The sequence below is a fragment of the Peromyscus leucopus genome, chromosome 15 (assembly GCF_004664715.2).
Source record: "Peromyscus leucopus breed LL Stock chromosome 15, UCI_PerLeu_2.1, whole genome shotgun sequence".
Lineage (NCBI taxonomy): Eukaryota > Metazoa > Chordata > Mammalia > Rodentia > Cricetidae > Peromyscus > Peromyscus leucopus.
The window spans coordinates 64362559-64386126 of NC_051076.1; the positions used below are offsets into that span (position 1 = coordinate 64362559).

At 40.5% G+C, this 23568-nt stretch overlaps 1 protein-coding gene across 1 annotated transcript in view; it reads left to right on the forward strand.

The window, feature by feature from the left end:
* Positions 1-23568, forward strand: part of Dpp10 (dipeptidyl peptidase like 10) — a 1509398-nt gene that overhangs the window by 436042 nt on the left and 1049788 nt on the right. The window lies entirely within an intron of this gene.

Below are 23568 nucleotides of genomic sequence, written 5' to 3' on the forward strand. Positions count from 1 at the left end.
ACTCACAGAGATCCGCCTGCCTCTGCCTCCCGAGTGCTGGGATTAAAGGCGTGCATCACCACTGCCTGCTTATCTTGGCATTCTTAAGCTGATGAGGAAGGCTTGGGAGATTCCTGGAGAGCAACTGGTCTTTGGTCCACATTGGAAGGCTGGAGAAGCTGGTTTCAGATGGTAGCTGTGGATAGCAGAGCAGAACAGCAGAAATGCTCACCAGTGAAGACAGGCAGGCAAAAAGCATAAGCTTTTCCCTCAGACTCTTTGTAAAGAGCCATTGATGGGAGATGTTGCTCACTTTGGTGGGATCTGAGGGTCTTCCTCCTCAGTTAATCCCTCCCTGAAACATTTTGGGACACACTCAGAGATGCCTTTTAGTTGACTACTGATCCAGTCAAGCTGACAACCAAGGTTAACCATCAGGTACCCTCCTGTGAGCATCTTGCTCCTTGCACTGAGGAGAGATATGTCACTTCATTACCATAAACAACTGTTTCTGGTGTAGAAATTTACTTATGAGTATTTTTATACAGAAATTTGACAAAACTGCCTTGAGTTAGGACACTTAGCCAGATAAAAGCAACACCACTTGAAAAGTTTCAATAATGAGCAAGTTTCTCTGTAAAGTCACCTTCTGAAAATTAGTAGCCCCCCTCATCCCCACTCCCTTGGTTAGAAGCCTCAGTGGAAGGAGAGATGCCCAGAGGTTTAACTAGCTGTATCATAGACCTCTATTTAAAGAGCTCCATAACTGAACACTTCATATGTCTGGATTTTTAAAATAATGAGAAACAAAGGCAAGCCAAGGTCAGCTTATAAGCCCAACATTTCCAAAGAATAATAAATTGGCTTTAATGTTTAAAACATCCGAGGGCTTCCAAAGTCTCATAGGTAATTTTGACTCTCTACATTAGTTAAGACCAGGGTTTCTAAATTTTGCACCTTCTTTAATAGAGGCACTAAGGGAAAATCACACACACAAACAAATTGTATAAGAATTTGTTTTCCAATGTTTAGTGGCAAGACTCCAATTAGCTCTAATTATTTTGTGAGGGTGTTGGGGCATTGTCAAGGATTTAGGGACTTGTTTTTGTACTTTGGGTTAACGTGGTTCAATGTTAGCTTTCCCATTTACTTCTAAGTGATTGTTTGTAAGTTACTAAATTATTGTGATCCCTCAGACTATTTTTCTTTAATATCAGTCAACCATACTAAGTAATATTAGAACATTAAAAATTACTTCTGTGCCAAAGAATAAGAAAACAGCCAATAAATAAAAATGCAATCAGGTAACAGCATTTCATAGGCGAGCATTTGAAAAAGCTCTCAGGTTCATTATCTGAAATATACAGAACACAAAATAGAAAAACAAAGGAGAAGATTGTAATTCAAAGAAGAGACTGAACATATCTGAGGTCATTTACAGAATCTACAAAACATGCTTTGGGGTGGCTTTAACAGAGAAGATGAAGAAACACTACCGTGAGAACTGTATGAATAGAAAGAATGCAGAGGATACAAAAAACTAGAAAGACATTCCATGTTCAGAGGTTAGAAGAATCAGTGTTGCTGAAATGTCTGTGGCTCCAAAGCAATCAACAGTGTCAGCACAATATTCATCAACACATCAATAATTTCCTTCACAGAATTAGAAGAAAAGAAATCAGAAATTTTGTATAGAATCCTAAAAGAGCCCTGAATAACCAAAATGGTCTTGAATAAAAACAACAAAGCAAGAAACATTGTGCTGACTTGAAGGTATACTATAAAACTGCAGTCATGCAGTCTGCAAGGTATCCACATTAAAAAAAAAAAAAAAAAAGACGAATAGAGTAAGGGAAAAAAATAGGTCACCTGGAAGTAAAACTCGACATTCACAGCCCACTGAGTTTTATTATAGTATCAAGAGTACAGACTAGGGAAATGACAGTGTGATGATTAATATTATCAAGTTGATAGGATCTAGAATTACCTAACATAAAAGCCTCTGGGGTTCTGGCATTTCTAGATTGGATTAGTTGGAATAGGAAGACTTACCCTAAGCATAGGCAGCATCATTCCATTTATCGGGGTCCAGGAGTTAATCAAAAGGAGAGAGGGAGTTGAAGACCAGCATTCATCTCTCTGCTTCCTGGTTGTGTATGTAATATAGCTCTTGCTGCCACGCCTTTCTAATCATGGAGGACTATGCACTACAACTGTGAGCCAATATTAGACCTTCCTTCTTCAAGTTACTCTGTGTCAGGCATTTTGTTATAGTAATGAGCAAAGAAAATAATGCAGAAAACAATAACACTTACTGGGGAAACAGAACGTCCAAATGCAGAAGAGTCCAAGTAATTTTCTATCCCTCATCACTTTTGATTATCAATTCAAAGTTGACTAAAGACTTGAATCTAAGATGAGAAATATTACATTATTGGAAGAAAACTTAGGGAAATGCTTCAATATATTAGAATGGTCAAAATATTTCAGACAGGATCCCCAAAGCATAGATGTCTCAAGGAAAAAAATGCAAATAAAATTTCATATAGTTAATTTTTTTAAAAAAAAGTATGCAACAAAGGAAACAATCAACAGAGTACGGATGTAACCGACTAGACAGGAGAGGATCTGTGTAAATTGTACATCTAATGGAGGAGAGGTGAAAGTCCAGAACATGAATTCAACCTTTAACAAATATTTATTTATTTATTCATATGGACATTTTGTATAAATAATATGTCTGTACATTTCTGCCAAGAAGAATGTGTCAGATCCCCTGGAACTGGGGTTACGGATGGTGGTGAGCCACCATGTGGGTGCTGGGAATTGAACCCAAGTCCTCTGGAAGAGCAGCCAGTGCTCTTTGCTGAGCCATTCTCCCAGCTCCTACACATCCAAGTTTTTAAAACCCAGAAAGCAGTGAAAGGAAGACGAAGAGTAGGAAAGACAACAGTGAAGGAAAAGACAGGAGAGAGAGTGAGGGAGAACAAAGACAGGCAGATGTGCATATGACTAAAGTGTCCGTCATACAATGTCTCACATGAAAGGAAAAAAGAAACATTTCCATGCCCATTTTGTACCTGGGCTGTGAATAAAGACTGTCAACTGCCAGATGCTACGTGTAATGTAATTTCATTGACATCAGGGTTAATAACAGATGGAGCTGATGTACCACATTGGAAGGTGGTTGCTGGGTCTCCTTTCATTTGAGACATTTATAGCATCATAGAGAATCTGCACAAGAAACCTGCTAAAATGGTCACTAAGTCCTATCTCTTTTTCTGGGTACTGATGGCATGGGTGTGTCTCTTCTGTGAAATTTCATCTCCCTAAAACTTAGGATTTGCTTGTATCCATCTCTATATGTTATACTTGAAATGGTAATGTTTATATTGAGGAATAAATACTACAAGGAAATGAGCAATTAGGGTCATAGTTTCCGTCTACTTCAAAAGTCAGATTGTGTCTATAACAACCACATTCTTTCTAAAATCAACCTCTATTCAGGCTATGTATAACATATTTACATATTATGTACAGGCCAATTTCCAAATCTTAATAGAAAACTGAACTGAATGGAGGGGCTGGAGCAATGATTCAGTGGGTAAAATGTTTGCCATGGCAGCATGAGGTCCTGAGTCTGGATTCCTATCATTCACATAAAAACTGAACACAGTGGCATGCATCTGTAACCTCAAAGCTGATGAAGTGAAGATGGGTAGATCTCTGTGGTTTTCTGGCTAGCCAGCCTAAATGAATAGGTGAGTCTCAGGTTCACTGAGAGACACTCCTTCAGAAAACGAATTAGACAATGATAGGGAAAGGTACCCAAAGTCAATCTCTGGCCTCCATGTCTGCATGCATGGGTGCATAAAACCTCTTCACCAGACACACAGAAAGAAAACAAAATTGACAGCAGAGTGACTCTGCTCACTGGCTCACACCATCATGATTCAGGTTCTGAAAGCACATGTTGCTCACCTTAAGGAAATAGCCACGTATAGGGGTTAGGCCAGATATACCCACAGACTATAAAGACAAAGTTCCTACCACTCCACGCTAAATCCATTTTCATGAGTCCATATAGATGCTCCTTTGAACTGCAGCCATACTGTCCCTCTTTCTCTTACTCTGAAAGAAATAAGAGAGAAGGCATCACTCCCCTCTGAGCAATTCCATTAGAGATCCGGGCCCTCATTTTTATAATACAATCTGGTGTTATCTCCGTTTTGTCTATAACCAGTGGCAGGCAAGCAGAAGATATTGCTGTTGTCCAGGGAGAAATCGAGAAGCAGTTTTTGACTCAAAGGCACTACTCACTTAGAATGGTTTCTCTCAAGAGAAATACCTATCAAGTAGCTTTAAAATAAATTGGAAAGGGAAGTGGTGCGGGGGGAGGGATGGTGGGGGGGGAGACAGAGGAATGAGTGAGGAGTCAGCAAATGAGCAGGTTTCCATTTGAAATTTAAATTGGCAGCTGGCAATATTTGAATCGTTCTGCATTTAATATAATTTGAATGGGGCAGATGATAGTCGCGCATTTTGAGGAGGAAAAGCCGAACCTTGAATATGAGCCTCTGTCATTTTGCACAGCTCAATTTGACACACTTTCCTCCAGTACGCTTTGAAGGAAATGAGCCCTGGGTGTTTTACTTGTTTATTCCTTGAGAGCACAATGCATAACTAGTGTGAGTACAAGATTCAAGCCATGTGATCGCTGGCTATGAACTGTATGGGATTGCTGACAAGAGAGGCCTGGACAAAGCCTTGAATGTCTGATTAGCTGGAAGACAAAGATCTCTAACGTGGAAATGGAACCCTAAGTCCAGAAGAGAGCCTTTCACAGCAGAGTTATCACATTAGTTAAGGACAGTCAGTAACAGTATATAGGAAAAAAAAACATGAAATTATCAAGAGAAATATGTAAATTATTTGTGGTAGTTCTGAGAAAAATCACTTCTTTGCATTAGAGTGCTGGTTTTGCATATCTATCTCCGTCAGCATCCTAGATGCAGACACACCTCAGAGAAAATCGAACGGGTGCCTTACATGCTAGGAACATTAAAATTGGGCCAGGAAATAATCAGAAAAAGGACGAGAACAAGAGTCTCACAAGGAAGGCAGAAACAGGCACATGAAGATCTACAGTTCTAGAGATCACACACACATATTTTATCATCACATGGTAGAAGAGACAGTTCATAGATGCTCTGCATCTAGAGAGAATGAACTTCATGCACCTATTTCCCACATTTTATCCTCTAAACTTAGAGAGGCAGGAAGAGCAGCTCTTCTTATTCCAATCTCTCTCTCTCCCTCTCCCTCTCCCTCTCTCTCTCTCTCTCTCTCTCTCTCTGTCTGTCTCTGTGTGTGTAGGGGTGGTGGGGGAGTGCACACACGTGTGTACATGCATGTGGACACCAGAGAAGCCTCAAGTATTAATCTTCAGGTGTCATTCACCTTTATATATTTTTTGTGGCAATATCTCTCACTAGACTGGATATAACTCACCAAGAAATCTAGGCTCTGCAGCCAGTGAGTCCGAGGCATCTTCCTATCTCTACATCCACTGTATCGGTATTACAAAAGTGCACCACTATCCTTCATTTTTTTACATGTGTGCTAGAGATCACACTCAGGTTCTCATGCTCACAAGGTATAACCTCTACCCACTGAGCTGTTTCTCCTTATTCCAGTTTTATGAATGAGGGGGAACAACAGGTGGTCACAGCAGACCCAGCTCTCCTTCAGTAGTATCGCTGTGGAGTGAAGGGAAACATAAACTAGTAGTCTTCCTATCTGGGATGTGGAGTCTGACTTTGCCTACATCCTCTTTGAGTTCTTGATTGTTAATGGATGAAGCAATGTTGATAATGCCTGCAATATCAAGATTAGTTGTAAATTGCAAATAAGGATGATATAAAGAGGTAGGCTGGAAAATATTCCGGGAGTATGCATCCCCAAGTCTTTGTCTTCACTAGATTGAAGGAAAACATGGAGAAATTTGGGGGTGCTTTGCTTAACTTGCTACAAAGAACCATCTTATAAACAATCCAATTATTTAACAGTTGTGGGCTCTCTATTTTTTGTCATTGTCTCATAATATTAGAAGCTTGCAGCATAAGAACAAAAGATTCAACTATCTTGAACAGGAATCCTCGGTCACCAACTTCCTAATTACATTGATATGTGAACAGAGACCTTTAAAAATGTCTCTAAGTGTCTCTACCTCACTCAGGGTCTTTAATTCCATGCACTAAGACAATGTTAGGAGAAAAAAAAATGGTTCAAAGTTTTCTGGATTTTCAGTTATGCATACGTGTGTGAGTGTATATCACATGTGTGCAGGTATCCTCAATGGCCAGAAGAGGGAACTGGATCCATGGCATAAGAATTACAAGCAGCTAGTGAATAGTTGCTGGAGACCAAACTCAGGACCTCTAGAGGAGCAGTAAACACTCTCAAGCACTGAACCATATCTCCAGCCTCCAGCCTTTCTCATTTCCCATTTCAGGAGTCAACCCGGAAAAGACAGATATTTTAAGTACATTCAAGAAAAAGAGAAAGACTATAAATTACTGTGTATCCAATGTATCAAGTACACAAATTAAAAATATAATCAAGTATGAGGTTACAGAAAATGCTATTTTCATAGTTGTGCATAATGTAAGAGGAGAGGTCACATATAAATATAGGTAACAACAAGGTAGGAAGGTATTTAAACTTTTAGAATATTTAACTGTGGCTTGATTGCGTCCCCCAAACCACTTTTTCTTCCCTGTCATCCGTGTCACTAAATATAGCCTTACACCCTGCTCCATCAGAGCTGTATCTACAAAGTAGGCAATTAGCCTCTAGTAATAAAAACAAAACCTATAAATATCACCTCATTAGTAAGATTGTGTCCTCACTGTTACCTGCTCTCTTCATGATCTAGACTAGTCTACAGAACATTTAGAAATCTAATAGCCAGAATAGCAATCCCACAGCTGGGCTCCCTGGCAGGAGTGCTGTGGATCAGAATTAAATGTGACTGGACCTAGATTTTAGATTGATGGGCTCTGAGGAGAAATAAATGAAATGAAGAAAACTTGGAATTGAAGAGTTTGAAAGGTTGCTTCATTTTGTTTGTGTGTGGCAGGGGGGTTGGGGGAGGAGGACGGGTGTGTGCATACATGTGGGAGTCAGAGGAAAAATGTAGGTTTTGGTACTAATTTTTTTCCTTCCTTGAGACAGTCTCTTGGTGTGTACAGGTGTGTGTGTGTGTGTGTGTGTGTGTGTGTGTGTGTGTGTGTGTGTGTGTGTCCCCTCAGGTTTCCAGAGCTCTCATGTCTCTGTCTCCTATCTCCCAGATGTCTTCTGGGGCTTGAACTCAAGTCTTCCACGTGCATGACATGAGCTTGTTCACTGAATCTTCTCCACAGCCCTTGTTGCTGACTTGTGTGCATTCTCAGATCTGCATTTTTTTTTCTAAATCAAAAAAGGAAAGTTCCCCAATTCTGCCAGCACTGCAGACTCTACAGATCAACCATGCAGTTCAGTTCTTTTGTTGCCCTGCTCATTTACCTTGTTGTGTTCTCAACAAAAGATTCAAGATGGCTATCAAACTCTTAATTTTTTTATTCTGAGTAAGTAGATACTATTATCGAATAAATGATAATAATATCATAATCCAATCACTCTATCCCTGTCCATTAGTTTCAAATATGACCACTTGAACCCCAATGTTCAAACTATGGTAGTCTCTCTCTCTCTCTCTCTCTCTCTCTCTCTCTCTCTCTCTCTCTCTCTCTCTCTCTCTCTCTCTGTCTCACACACACACACACACACACACACACACACACACACACACACACAAGTATTCTCTGCTATCCTCTCTCTGCTTTATTTTCCAGATATAGTCTATTGGCTGATCAGTGATCTCTTGGCTCCTCATATCCCTGCCTCCCCAGTGCTAGGATCACAGGAGAGTACTATCACACTGGATTTTTTTTTAATGCAGATTCTGGGGATCTGAATTCAGATATACATACCTAAATAGTGAGCATTTCTCTAGCCAAGCCACCTGTTGAGCCCCCCACTGGATAACTCTTAACACTGAGGAGTTTAACTTTTCCAGGGGTCACCGATATGTTGGTTCAATATATGAACTCTGCTGGGTACTCAGAAGCATCATCTCTGAGGCATAGCATGCCTCAGCTTCCTCTTCTTACTCCGTGTCTTTCTGATGGGTTGCTCTTTGATGAGAGGCTCAACAAAGGAGCTTTTGCCAGTGTGGATAGTGCTCTGCAGCTGCCCTTCTTATCCAGTTGGCTTTTTTTTTTTTGCTTGTCCCAGAAGCAGACACTTGCTCAGACACATAGGAAATCTACAAGAAGGAGCTCCATTCCTACCCTGAACCTCCTCTCATGGACCATTAATTATTTGATAAGTTATCATACCTAAAATTTCTTTGGTTTAAGCCAGAAATGGCTACATTTTTATCTCCCTTAAGATGTTCAGCAGGGGTATCTGAAGGGGAGGGCCTTCATTTATTGAGTCACTAGCCAAAGTAGGCAGATGATCTCCTTTCTCAAAGTCTGGTGCTTCTTATGCTAAAGCGTCTGTTTAATAGATGATGAAATGAGTGACCTGGGCATGAAACATGTCACTTTTGTTTATAACCTGTTGGCTATTGCTATTACATAACCCTGATGGAGGCTTGGGAAAAGGTATAGAGAGCACTATCTCACCATGTGTCCAAAGGGAGAGATAGTGGGAACTTTAGCTGGCCCTAACTACTATTTTGAAAGGACTTCAAGTCCAGGCTCAGTGAGCACCATTAAATATCTATCATCCTACCCAGCTGTAAGAGCCCCATGGCTGTAGGTATAGGTACAGCACAAATTGCAATCCATATACTATTTTAAAAAATAGAGAAGATACAAAATAAGTAGGAGATGGAGAGTGAGGGGTGAATCTGAGAAGAGTTGATGAGGTGTGGGATGGAATGCGATCAAAATACATTGTATACATGCATGAAATTCATTAAAAATAGTAAAACTACATCAAAAATGAAATGATAATAGCTTCAAGTAATGCATATGCTAATTACTCTGATTAGAACATTACCTAGTGTATTCATGAATCAGAACATCACTCTCTACTTAATAAAAATGCATAATTATCATGTGTCAGTCAAAATAGATTTATTTATTCAATTTAAGAAAGACAAAATTCCTATTGTCAGCATTCTGTGTTTTTTCAACCACTTCCCCAAACCTACATATGTTCCTAGGTACCACACTTCTTTGGAGCACATCTTCAAGAAATTTTAAATCAATGTTTCTTACTTTAAATATGCATGATTATTGATTCTGGCCACCTGCTGTGGAATCGAACTCAAAACTTAATTTTCTTGTCTACGTCACAGCTTTTACTGTTGGAACAATGGTCCCCCGTTGCTTCCTTTCTGTCCTGAACCCTGAGGCCTCTTCTTCCACAATGCACTTCTCTAAAATCACTCTCTCTCAGATCACTTACACAAGTAAGAGCATGCTGCCTTTGTGTTTGTGACTGTTATTTCACCAAACACAATGTTCTGAAGACTCATTCATCTTGTTGAAAAGGATACTTTCTTTCCTTTTAAAAGCCAAACATCATCATACTGAATACATGCAATACAGTTTCTTTGTCTCCTCATCTGCCAAAGGACAGTTAGGTCCTTGGCTCTTATGTGTGGTAATGATCATGGGAGTGAAGCTAACCCTTTAATACACACGTAGTGGAGCCGTTTCTGAAACATTTAAAAATCTGGTCAACAATTTTGTTTTTTGTGTGTGTATGTGTGTGTGTGTGTGTGTGTGTGTGTGTGTGTGTGATGTGAGTGTGTGTGTATACATGTCTGCATGTATGCGAGTAAAGGAACTCTGCTCTCACTTGGACTGTAAGCATTTTAACCACTAGACCACCTCCCTGGCTCCTGGTCCGCTTCTGAGATGCTTTGGTTGTTTACTGCGTGGACTACGGTGAACAGTGCTCCTGTAAACACCCTCACTGTGCACTCCAGCAAGTATCACTGTGCATTTCAGTATGAAGTGAACAGGAGAGGCTGGAGAAATGGCTCAGCAGTTAAGATTTACTGGTGTTCCAGAGGACTAGAGTTTGTCCCCTAGCACCCCATCAATAGCTCACAACCACCTACGATAACTCCAGCTCCAGGGGATCTCACTTCCTCATCTGGCTTCCATGGGCACTACATCTACATGGTCACACCCACCCATAGACACATACATAAAAATAAATCTCAACAAATGAGAGAAATTGCGTAAGCCCAGATTGGCTAAGTACCCAGCTTTTCTTGGTACTACCAATGTGCTTATCAAAGTGAAGGTACTGATCTGCCTAATCAAGACGCATAAAACTGGGAGTATCCTTGCCAACCTAGAGAGCTTGTTTTCACATGCCATCCTCTTTTGTTTAATGCCCTCCAGAGCTTCCATCAGCCCTTGAGATAAAAATACACCATTTCCTGTAACCTGTAAGGCCTATCTGACCCGGTGCCTGTACTTCTCTACGGCCTTATGATCACTTTGCTGTAAAGCTCTAGCCCCGCAGGCCTCCTTTCTAGTTCTTAAACAAGACAAATTCATTCTTTACCGGCAACCACTGCACCTGCTGTTTCTTCTGCTAGGAACGCTTGCTTCCCTTGTGTTAGAGATCTGTTCCTGGGGGTGGGGGACGTTTTTTGATCAGGAGTCTAAACTGTATCCCACTGCTCACCCCTGGTTCATCCCTTTCCCACCATTCTGTTTCTATTCTTTAGCCAATAGCTTGCAGAATCAACTCATAAACTTCCCTCTTTAAAAAAAAAAAAAAACAACAACTAATTTGTGTGTATGTGTGTTTCGGTGTGCATGGATGCACTCAGGTGTGTTTGTGTGTGTGTGTGTATGTGCAGGACAGAGGTTAATCTTGCGTGTTAGTCCTCAGGTACCATCATCCACCTTCTTACTGTTATGGGAAAGAGTCTTTCACTGTGTTCTAAGTCATAGATGCAGCCAGTGAGTCCCAGAGATCTTAATATCTCCACTTGTACAGACTAGGATTATAAGCACTTGCCACCACGATGGTTTCTATAAAGTGTGTTCTGAGGATTGAATTCAGATCTTCATGCTTTCATGACAAGCATATTCAGACTGGGTTTTCTCTCTATCCCCTGTTACTTTTCTCAAGCACTTATTTCTTTGTATTGTGTCTCAAACTCATAGAACCCAGAGTGACATGAATGTGGAAATGACTAATTTTTTTAAATACACACATTTAAATGTTAATGAGTTGAATGAACTCACTGAGATATTTGCTCATAGGAGCTATATTCTGTTTTCTTCTTATATGTTTCTGTGTCTGGCATGGAGCTTGGGACAAGGGAACAGCCTCTAATGTTAATAGCTTGGCTGACACGAATGTTGGAATGGACTAAAAAATCAGCCTCGATAAATTTTTAGTAAAATTGATAAGCCCAGTGTTAGTTACTTTCCTTGATGCTACAACACAGTAACTGACAAAGGACAATTAAAGAATGAAAATGTTTATTCTGGCTCACAACGTGAGGGTACAGCCTATCATAGCAGGGACGTCATGGCAGCAGGAGTGTAAAGTTGCTGGTCACATCGTGTGCACAGCCATGAACGCAGAGGTGGACACTGGTACTTACCTTGCTTTCTCCTTTTTATTTAGTCCAGTAACCCAGAGCATGGAATGGTGCTCTCACATTTAGTGCAAGTCTTCCCACTTCAATTAACCAATCAGTGACTCCATCACATGCACATGCTCAGCAGTTTATCTCCTAGGTGACTGTAGATCCTGTCAAGCTAACAATATCAGCTATCACTATTATGACCTGTGTTACTGATCAAATTTACACCCATTTTAGAAAAATGGAAAGGGTATATTTTTTTTGTTGTCTCCCTTTAATTCTTAAGTTTTTGCTAGTGCCCCCCTTCCTACCAATAGATCATCATCAGGCTTTTTCTGTTAACTATGAAGATACAGATGTTCAGCTCAAATACCTTTAAACTGAGTAAAACTGCAAGGGCTGGAAAACTCTCAATGTAATGAGGCCTTTCTTGTTTTGCAGTAAGTGTATACATTAAAAGATGGTGATCTTTCTGTGTGACAACAACTTGAAGGACCAGATTATTATGTGAACTGAGAACTTTTGAGACAAAAGCATTTGGGAAGCCATGTATGAAGAAACTGAATTGTCCTAGAAAGAGAGAATAAAAAAGGTCCTCTTCATTAGTGGCAGTTCCATTTCATTCCCAAGTGTTTCTTGGTGTGGGAATCCCAAACTTCAGACTTGTTAAGCACGAATTGCTGGGCTTCATGCTCAGGGTTTATTTTGGGGTGGAATATGCACATTTATATTTGTAACAAATACTTGGGTTGGTGGATACTTTCATGCTGGTCCTATTACCACTCTAAGAATCTCTGCTTAAAGAAGTGGTGTGTGTGTGTGTGTGTGTGTGTGCATTAACCAGAGGCTGCTTTCAAAATGTCCTTCTCAGTTACTCTCCACCTTAATTTTTGAGAAAGGGTCTTTTACTGAACCTAGGTGGAGTTCACTATTTCAGCTAGACAATGTGGGCAGTGAGCTAGGGACTCACCTGTCTCTGGCCTCCTCGGTGCTAGATTTATCAGCATGCACCACTGCACCTGATTATTTTATGTGGGACTTTGGGAATTAAACTCAGGTCCTCAAGCTTGAACAACAAGCTCTTTACACACAGTGCCATCTCCCCAGCCCATGCTGTTCTGTCTTCCCTAGTCTCTGAATTCTTGATTGATCTCCCAAAAGCCTTAGACCAAACTTTCAGGCAACTCCTGCCCCCATCCATAAACTTTCCTGAAGTCTCCTTCCTTATCTCTGAAGGATAGTAGACACTTTTATGTCAGTTCAGTTTTGATGGTTCAGTCTAACTGGCTGTGGGATCACCCTGCAATGTCCAGCTCCATTTCTTCCTTCCAGATTCCCATAAGGAGTGGCCCTTTGTTTCTCACCTGTCCCACCTGACTTACTTTCACTTGTTAACTTTTGTTATCAAACTGTGCATAGCGATTGCTAGTTAGTTTGATAACCACTGGTGACAGATATGTTTATAATTGTAGACACACACTTACGTCATTTTTTCTGTATGCTGGTGCTCAGAACACATGGTGATTGTCTCAGGAGCCTGAACAACATCCGGAAAAGTTTAAAAGCTGGGGAAGTGACTCAGTTGGTAAAGTACGTGCAGTGCAAGCATGAGGACCTGAATGTGATCCCTGCAACCCATTCAAGAAAGTGGGATGTGGTGGCACATGCCAGAAATCCCAGTGCCAGGGCAGAAAAAAACAAGCAGATCTCAGGTTTGATCGTCAATCCGTTAGCCTAGATTGTGAGTGATGTGCTCAGTGAGAAATCTTAGCTCATGCATGCAGGAGTACACACACACACACACACACACACACACACACACACACACACACACGTGCATGCACACACACAGGCACACACACACATGTATGCACACATACAGGCACACAGGCACACACACACATGCATGCACACATACAGGCACATAGGCACACACACATACACATACACACACACATGCATGCACACACACAGGCACACACACACATGTATGCACACATACAGGCACACAGGCACACACACATGCATGCACACATACAGGCATACAGGCACACACACATGCATGCACACATACAGGCACATAGGCACACACACATACACACACACACACACACACACACACACACACATACGCACACACACAAGAGTAACAAGGCAAGTACAATGAGCCGAGCATGGTGACTTGTCTCTTCAGCACTTGGGACACAGAGGCAGGAGAACCTCCACAAGTTTGAGACCTGCCTACTGTACATAGTGGCAAACTAGCAAGGGTATGTAGAGAACCCCATCTTAGAAATAAAACAAAAGCCATACTAGAAAAACAATGAATTCCTGGTCCCAACCCAAGTTTGAGCCAGAAACTGTGAGGATGTTGCCTGAGAATCAGCATTTCTAGTAAAACCTTGGGCCAAATTTTGCAAACTGCTGACTTAAATGATGTCATATTTTAATTCCACTTGCTCAAACCTTAACAAAATTGAAGCTTTTTTTTTACACTTATTCATTGTACTTTGACCATATCTACGCCCATTGTCTCCCTCCTAGACTCCCCAACGGCTCCCTACCAACTTCACGTCGTCTTCTTCTTTGTCTTTAAAATTCTCCATTAAGTACAACTAGAGCTGTCCAAGTGTGTGCAGGATTAGAGGCAGCCACTGGATCATGGACAGCCTGCTGGTAGTCAAACGGTGCCCCCCCCCCCATAAAAAGAAGCACTCTAGATTCTTGGTATCCATCAACTGCCAAGATAGGAGTGAAGTTTCCAGAGCCTCTGCCCCTCTGGGCTGGAATGTTGCCTGCCTTGATCTTTTGCAGGTTCGGTGTAGCCTACTACAGGGACGGTGAGGTCGAGAATGCAAGAATGCAATGGTCTTGTCCTATCAGAAGATACATTTCAGAACAGTCCTAGCCAACCCAGTCTCTGGCTTTTACCACTTTCTCTTTCAGCTCCTCTTCCATGACAATCCCTGTGCTTTGGGGGCGGGCAAGGGTTAGGGTTATTACATTGACATCCCATTTACTTTACTGTATGCATTGAGAACATTACTGTATGGGTTGAGAACTTGTGTCAAAAGTTCCACTTCCCAGCAACATCAACATTTCTCACTTCTTTTTCCAGCACAACCTTGGTACGTGTAGAAATAGATGTTATTTTTTATGTGGCACTGCTGGTGGGATGTTCTTTACTCCCTGCTGATACCCACTTTGGGACTCTGTGTGCAAAATGCTTGGATAATGATGTGATTCTGAGAAGGGTCCTCACCTTCTATTTCCCTCGGAGACTCTTCTGCTAGCATTCTTCAGTCTTGTCAGAGAAGTTTATTCATGTAATTGATCTTATCTTTATTTGTCAATGAAACCGGCCCTGAGGTTTTCCCCAGTAGGTTCTTCAGCCAACATGGAGGCACAGTGAAAGGGCAGCATGCTAAAAACAGAATGGATAATATTCTCTGGACAAAATGATTGTCACTGCCGGTTACATCATTGTTATTCTTTGATCTCTCATGTATGCATTTCTTCCCCTAATATATTTCTTCTAAGGCAGAAATAGTATGCAAAAATAATCAAATGATTTCTTTCACTTTTGTTAAAAATCCTTGGAGTGGGAGAAGCTGAGAAGAGATCCTCTGTTCCTTGTCCCCCCAGAACAAAAACAAACACACATGACTGTCTTATATGCAAATTTGAAAAGCAGAAAAAAAAACAGAAATTCTGCAGTTGGGGTACCAAGAAGATATCTCAATGCAAAACGCTTACTTGTAAGCATGGAAATTGAGAGAATACAAAATTCAATTCCAGGAATCCACCTAAAAAGCCAATGTATGTACATGTAATACCAGTGTTGAAGAAAAAGAGAAGAAGGAGCCCTGTGATTTGCAGGCCAGCCAATACAGCAAAACTGATAAGCTCTAGTTTCCATAAGAGATCCTGCTTCAAAATATGAGGTGGAAAGTAACAGAGGAAGACACTCAGCATCAAACTCTGGCCTCCACTAGTATATCCATGTGTGCACATGGACCCTCCACAAATAAATGACAGAGGGGGGGGTGAATTCTGTGGATGATATAACTTAGTGAAAAATATTTGAGAATATGTTAGTATTTAGGATATTAATATAACAATGGAGAAATAAGTATGGCAATGAAAGACTGAGGAAGAGTCTACAGGTTCATTTAGTATCCTCATCCAATTTCAGCACACATTTTCCTTATTGCATGCCTTGTGTACTACCAATACTCCTAACACAACCCCCATTACTAATCTACCACCATTTCCCCTACATCTCCACAGCTACCAGCAGACCATCATCATCACCACCATCCCTTCCACCACAACAATGATATCTGTGTCTTATATATGACTAGTGCTCTTGTAAACACAGTTCCCATTACCAATTTACCACAATTGTCTCTGTGTTTCCACAACCATCAGAGAACCATCATCATCCCTTCCAGTGGCAATAGCATCCAGTTCTTTATCCACCACTGTCTTTACCCCCAGTGCTATCCACACCAAAACCCTTCACCCAGAACCCTCTATGGTTTCTCATCTGAGCCCTTACCAACAATGTCTACTAAGTAAAGGGTCTTGTTATTGATGGGCTGAATGGTTCACGAGCTTTGATCTATACAGTTGCTGCAGACGAACAGAAGAGATCTATTTTTCCCCTAAGCCAATGTGAGTCATAGTCCTCATTTCTTTCTAGTCAGGTCTTCAGGAACAAACGTTTTCAATAGGAGAGGATGTCCAGTGACTTCTTCTCTCTCCCCTGTGCTTCCATGCCCTGTGGGAACAGTTCAGGGCACCAGTCAGTGGTGTCCTGGGCTGCCTTTTCCTCTATGCAGGATTCCAACCTGAAAATCGGGACTATTGAAAATAAAAATCAAAGCCTCGGTATAGAAGCAACATCAAAGGAGGTTTCTTTTGCCTGCAGGTAGCGCCCACTTGTAAGTTTCAAGTCTTTCATAGAAAAAAAAATGTGTAAAAGCTACATGATCGCCAGGATTGATTTTTTGCAGGACAGAAGGAAATGGAACACAGAGAGATGCTTGGTATACTTGATTCTGAAAACTCCAATTATTTTTTTTCTAAAAACATCTGTTTAATATCTATGAATTTCTTCCTTAAAAATTTTATCTAAAAACTGAGACAGTATTAAGATCTTAATTCTTCAACTTCACAACCTCTACATTGCTGCACTTTAATAGTGTGTGTGTGTGTGTGTGTGTGTTGTGTATGTGAACTTGTATGTGAGCGTGCCTATCAAGAGGTCAACATTAGATGTCTTCCTCTACCCCTCTCTGCCTTGTTCACTGAGTTTGAGTCTCACTGAACATGGGGCTTGTTAGTTCAGCTTAACTGGCTGGACAGCAACCTCCAGAGATGTGTCTACTCGTCTCTTTTTCTCCAGCCTCGGGAGAATACAAGTTCAGGCCACTACAGTGTTATCATATATGAGTGTTGGGGATTGAACTCAGGTCCTCATCCTGGGGTGGTAAGCCCACTTACCAATCTCCCTATTCCATTTAATATTGTCTTTGTGTGTTCTATAAACATTCAAGCTGAAAGGCAAAATTACTGCTACAGAAATGAAATGAAAAAGTTCATAGCCCTCCCCTCACAGATATGTGGTTTGGAAATTAGAGGTAGGATCTCTAATTTACAGAGGGAAAAGGCATGCTTGGCTGATACCTGTGGGAAGAATGATGGAAGAGAACAGCCAGGACTACACAGAGAAACCCTGTCTTGAGAAACCAGGAAAAAAAAATCCATGTTTCTGAAGTTCATTTACTTAATATTATTTGTGTGTGTGTGTGTGTGTGTGTGTGTGTGTGTGTGTGTGTGTGTGTGTCTATGTGTGTGTGTGTGTCTGTCTGTGTGCTTGTGAGTGTGATGCTCAGGGAGATTATGCAAGGACATCAGATTCCCTGGAGCTGGAGCTACAGCAGAGCTACAATATACAATGCGGGTGGTTGGAACTTAACTCAGGTCTCCTGTAAAAGCAGGGCATGCTCTTACCTGGTGATCCATCCCACCAGCCTTTCCTTAATGTTTTGAATGGTGGTAAATATGTAAATCATGAAGTGTCCAACTAGATATGAGCAAACCTCAATTGAACTGTCTCTTCATGCCTTAGGTTCTCTGAGTCTTTGCTTGCTTCCTACCCGTCAGTATCTAAGATATTCTTAGAGCTCCATGCTAGGTGGGGGTTACAAAACTTCCTTGATCTATACTGCTTATTTTTGTTTCTAAGTCCCTCTACTGTGTGTGTGTGTGTGTGTCCGTGTGTGTGTCCGTGTGTGTGTCCGTGTGTGTGTGTGTGTGTGTGTGTGTGTCCACTTGTGTGAATGTCATGTGTTAGGAATACACATGGAGGGCAGTAAAATGCCATCGGATCTGTGAGCCACCCATTGTGCTATAAACTAAACTTGGATCCTGTTCAAGACAAACAACTACTCTTATCCACTGACCCATCACTGAGACTCTGAGCTTCACTGTCTTTGAGGAAGAAAACCTGAACATTTAATGCCAACTGAAAACTGAATTCGAGGGCTGAGGCTACCTAACTCATTGTCAAGGATGCATTTAATATATATCACATCCTGGCTTCATACTCAGTGACATACAGGCAGACAGGCAGATTGACAGACAGTTGGACACACACACACACACACACACACACACACACACACACACACGAATCAATTTTGGTTTGTAATGATTTTAGTGATTTGACAATTACAGAAGATAGTAGTGGACTAATATATCTCCCTTTGGATAGATGAATTTTTGATGTTTGACATCTTTTTAAGTTCAGACTGAGAAACCAGCTGAATTTTTTTCTTGTTTTTTCTGTGAATGTGTGTGTGTGTGTGTGTGTGTGTGTGTGTGTGTGTGTGTGTGTGCATGCATGTCCATACATGGATGGGAGCATGCATGTGTGTGTATATGCTTGTGGAGACTAGAGGCTGATGCTGAGAATCCTGGTTTTCCATTGCTCTCCACCTTTTCCTTTCAGATAACCTTTTAGTCTAACTCTGAATTGGCTAGTAGTCTCACCAGCCAGCCTCACTAAATCCCAGACAGTGTCACACTGTCTCTCTTTTCCGCAGCTTGAATTATAGTCAAGCTGCTGTGCACACCTGAACAATTAATTAGACAGGTTCTCAACTCTGATCCTCTTGCTTGTCTGGCAATCACTTTGTCCATTGAGCTAACCCTCCCAGAACATACATGAGGACTTCTTGCTCCTTGCCTACTCATATCCCAGTTCTTCACTTCTCTGGATCTCCAGTCATATTTTTTTCCTATAGAAAGGCAAACACCACACAAGGGCAATACATGACTTGAATTCTTTGAATAGCTTTGATTTTTTAAAAAATCAGTCCAAATAATGGATATTAGTGATGTATTTTATGTAATCTTCAGATTGTTTTCAGGTTGCATCAGCACCTTGTAGATGTTCTGTAGCCACAGACAGCTAATGAGCATGTGCTGGACAAGCGTCCCTTCCAGTGGTTGCAGGAACATCTGGGCATCCCCAGACACTTTTCCTTGTTTTTAAACACGAATTGACTTGGTGAGAGTTTGGCTGTATGTCATGGAATTTCCTCCTTCATTCTTCTATAGTTCGCCCCTAGCATAGGACCCTGTCATATCTCCCAACTGTCCCTTACTTCTTACAAATGCTGGTGTCGCTTCATTGCCCTCATAAGGATGGGGCTGTCAGGTGGTAGGTTCAGAGAGTAATCTAAGAGAAAAGTGTCCTATTTTGCCATTTGATCATATATGTTACTTATATTTTAAAGGCAAGTCATATTAGAGGAATATACTGGATTTGTATATGAGCTGGTATTATTGTATATAAGACAGAGATTATCACCACAGTATCTAAATCTTGACACTAATAAACCAAGATTTTTCTTACAGTAATAGAGAGGAAGTAACCTATGTTCTCTCAAGTCCCTGTCATAGCCTGGCTAGGAGGTTTGGGATACAAAAAAAAAAAAAAAAAAAAAAAAAAAAAAAAAAAAAAAAAAAAAAAAAAAACTTTCCAAACTTATTTCTGTCTGTGTTGAGGGTTTCTTCAAGGCAGAGAGGCTATAATTATTCTCACCTTGATTTAACTCAAATGTCCACTTCTTTAATTGCTACTCAGAAGCATTAGTTCTCAGATGAACAAAATGAATAGGGCAATTATTTCATAAGCTGGGTGGAACTGCCCAGTGGCTGACCTGCTAATAGTGGAGTTTCAGACATCATTGAACTTACAGAAGAAGCTTTCAAAGGCATAGCCTGTCTTTATGTTTCATCAATTATATCACCACGCTTAGAGCAATCAAGGCATCCAAGCTGATGCACAGAAAACTAAGAATTGGAACTAAATTATTGTCTGTCATTTCTCATGGTGGTCGCTGGCTTCCTGAAGACATCATAGTTCACTTTATTTTGTTTCTTCTTCAGGACAGTCAGACTCTGAAATTTTTGTTATTGTCATTGCTAAAGATAGAACAATAATTGTGTTTAGCTAGATGTGTGCTGGGAAAAAGTTAATAAGATCTGTTTACGAAAACATAATTTCTCAAAAAAAAATAGCATTTTAAAAATAAACAGGGAAACTTGAGATGGCTTAGTGGGTCAGGATGCTGGCTGCAAAGCTAGACAGTCTGAATTTGAGTCTCATTCCTACGTGGTAGAAAGAGGTTTATTGCAAAACACACACACACACACACACACACACACACACACACGCACACACACACAAGCACAGACAGGTAAATGAAAGTGAAAAGTTTAAATAAAACAGAATAAAAATTCTCAAAATAAATTCCAAAGTATTTCTTCTCTCTCCATGTAGAATGAAATCCAGCCTGCTTATCACACTAAATCATGCGCATCAAGTACCTCCCCTTCAATCACCCTTTACCCCATGTAGTATATTTCAGGTGCACTATTGACTGATGTTGTTGCTGTGGGAAAATGAGGACATGAGCAATTTGAGGATGGAGGAATTTATTTTGGCCCGGAGTCCAAAAGTGCATGTAGTCCATCAAGAAATTGGAAGCAGCAAAACGGGGCAATGAAAGCTGGTTTTCAGTCTGCCTTTTCATTCTGATTCAATCAGAGACCCCAGCCCATGCAAGGAAGTCACACACAAAAAGGATGAGTCTTCCCACCCCAAGTAACCCAGTCTAGAATTTCCATTACTTACATATGCCCAAAGGTTTGTCTCCTATATGATTCTAGATCCTGAAAGATTGATGAACAATGTTAAGAGCACACTAGTGGTGCTTGCTTCCAGATCTGTTTCTCCCCGTAAAGAACTGACATTAATCTTTTAACTTTGGAACGTTTTTCCTCGAAGGTCAAAGGTCAACAACTTTTTATAAAAGGCTACATAGTAAACATCTTCAGTTTCATAGGCTGAATGCTCTTCTCAACAGGTTACCTCTCACAGCAGCAGAACAATAGCCACAGACAACACATTAACCAAAGAGTAGGACCTTGTTCCTTCCTTCCAACACAATTTTATTTAAACTGATCCGACAGTGGGCTAGATCTGGTCTGTGAGTCATCATCATTGTCTGATCAGACACCTTTTTATAATGGATTTTTCTGGTCCCTTTCGTTCCAGGTCAAGGAAATCTGAAGCTTTCCATGGCAAGTCTGTTGAAGGTCTTCCTGTACTATCTCTTGATGCATTGTCCTGCTCTGTCTTAGTGTTTATTTATATCTAAGTTATTCATTTGTGTATTGATTCAGGACATAGATGCATTTTTTTCTGCAAACTTAATCCCAGATGGTGGAGTGGGATAAGTGGTAGGCATTCAATAATTTATTTTGAACTTAGATAAATAATTCACCCAAAGGAATAAAATTCTAAATGGAATATTCCACATTTCATCAGTGGGAAGTGGCATTCCTTTAGAAGCAGTCAGGGCTCATGACAATCAAGAACTCCTACCAAGTATGAATTGTTTCTAGTAATTTTGTTCATTTTCTCACAAATTTCTAAAAAGCAAAATTATGTAGAGCAAAATAATGTTTACATGTTTATTTTCATTTTTACATTTTAAATTACTACACAATGTGATATGTTTTATTATGTCTTATTTTGTTTGATCTCCTCCTACCCACATCGCTCTGCATCTCCCTTATACATTTTTGCTCCCAAAGTCACCTGTGATGGTTAGAGTTAACTGTTAAATTGACAGACTCTAGAATCACCTGGGACGTTGGCCTCTGAGGATGCCTGTAGGGGATTATCTTGATTACCTTAATCAGTGTCAATGTGGGAGGATGCATTTTAACCGTGGTTGTGACCATTCCCTATGCAAGGGATCCTGGACTGTAAAAGAGAAGAGCTGAGCAAAACACCAACATGAATCTCTTCTTCTGACTGTGACTACAATGTGACCACTTACTTCGGCCTCCTGCTGCCTTGAACCCCCCATCGTGATGGATTACACCATGAACTATTAGTTAAAATAAACGCCTTAGCTCTCAAGTTGTTTTTTAGTAGCATATTTTTATCACAGCAACAGGAGAAGACCTAAGTCAGCTTCCTTACTGTTTTCATATTAGTGTACCCTGATGCCTTCCCCACACCGCTTCCTTAAAGCTCCCATTTCCTCTTTCTAGTTTTTTTTTTTTTTTTTTAATCTATGCCTGCATACAGTCCCACTAACTACATATATACAAAAATAAGAAGCTGGAATCCACATACTTTAAAAACAATGTCTTATTACAATATCAACTGTGGATTATTGTTTTCTGATTGTAAATAAACACGCTAGTCAATACAGAACACATTCTTCACTGCATCAATAATTTTAGCTCATTAGCAGTTTTTATGCTTTAAATTTGTTTTGATGGAAAGGTCTAAAGGCAGATTTCCATAGCACTAGCTATTCCATGGACTATGTGAATCTCAATCAAATGCCCATTGCTTGCCTTTTAAATGGACATGGCAGATGTAAGCAACAAACACCATAAAGCATCCATTGCTTTCTCTGCCAATCAGGGCAATTGTTTAATGGAAAAGACAGTGTGGATGCAGAAGGTGATAGGGGGTTATCAGCCAGTGTCCTGCAAAGATAACATACAGGTGGTTTGTGACCCGTGACGGTTTAAAAAAAAAAAAAAATCTAAAGCAGCTGTGACATTGCTGAGAATGGGATGAAAGTGAGGTACTCTATATCAGAAAAGATGAAGGTCATTGCATCCCTTATGGATGAGGGGAGTGCGTCCAGGTAGAAGTCAGAGGTGCCACTCAATGTGAGCTCTGATCATAGAGAAAGGTGGCTGTCACCAGAGCCCAGCGAGGCAATTCTTCCAGCCTTCTGTACTCCCTACCCTAGAGGAAGTCAGAGGTTATGGAGTTTTATGCAGCTCGTATCATTTAGCTTTCTGAAGCTAAATAGAATTGAGAAATATATGTGGTATAATTTGCTGGGCACAACCAAAGAAAAGATATTTATCAGAGTAAGGGAGAGTCAATGAGGTGGGTGGGAAGAGCTTCCCCTGGAAACTATACTTCTGCGCTGATTTTATTTGTTTTCAATTATGGGGATGCAACAGACAATAAGAGATCAAAGAAGTGTAGGGGAACATTTTCAGTACTTAAGGAAGCAGGTGAAGAAAGTTGCCAAATTTCTCATGGAGTTGGTCTGACTGAAAGATGTACATATGATACCATTCAGAGTCTTGGGAGATAAGAAAATTCAATTATTAATCCCATTGCCTAGGGAAGAAATACTCAGAATTAAAGATAATCTTTTGCCTGAGATGGATTAAAAAATAAAATAAAAATATCCCATTACCAGGAATACGGAATACATAGTCTACATAGACTAAAAAAAGAAAAGAGAAACATGACACATTCTTAGCAATGAAGATTAATCCACTCGTAA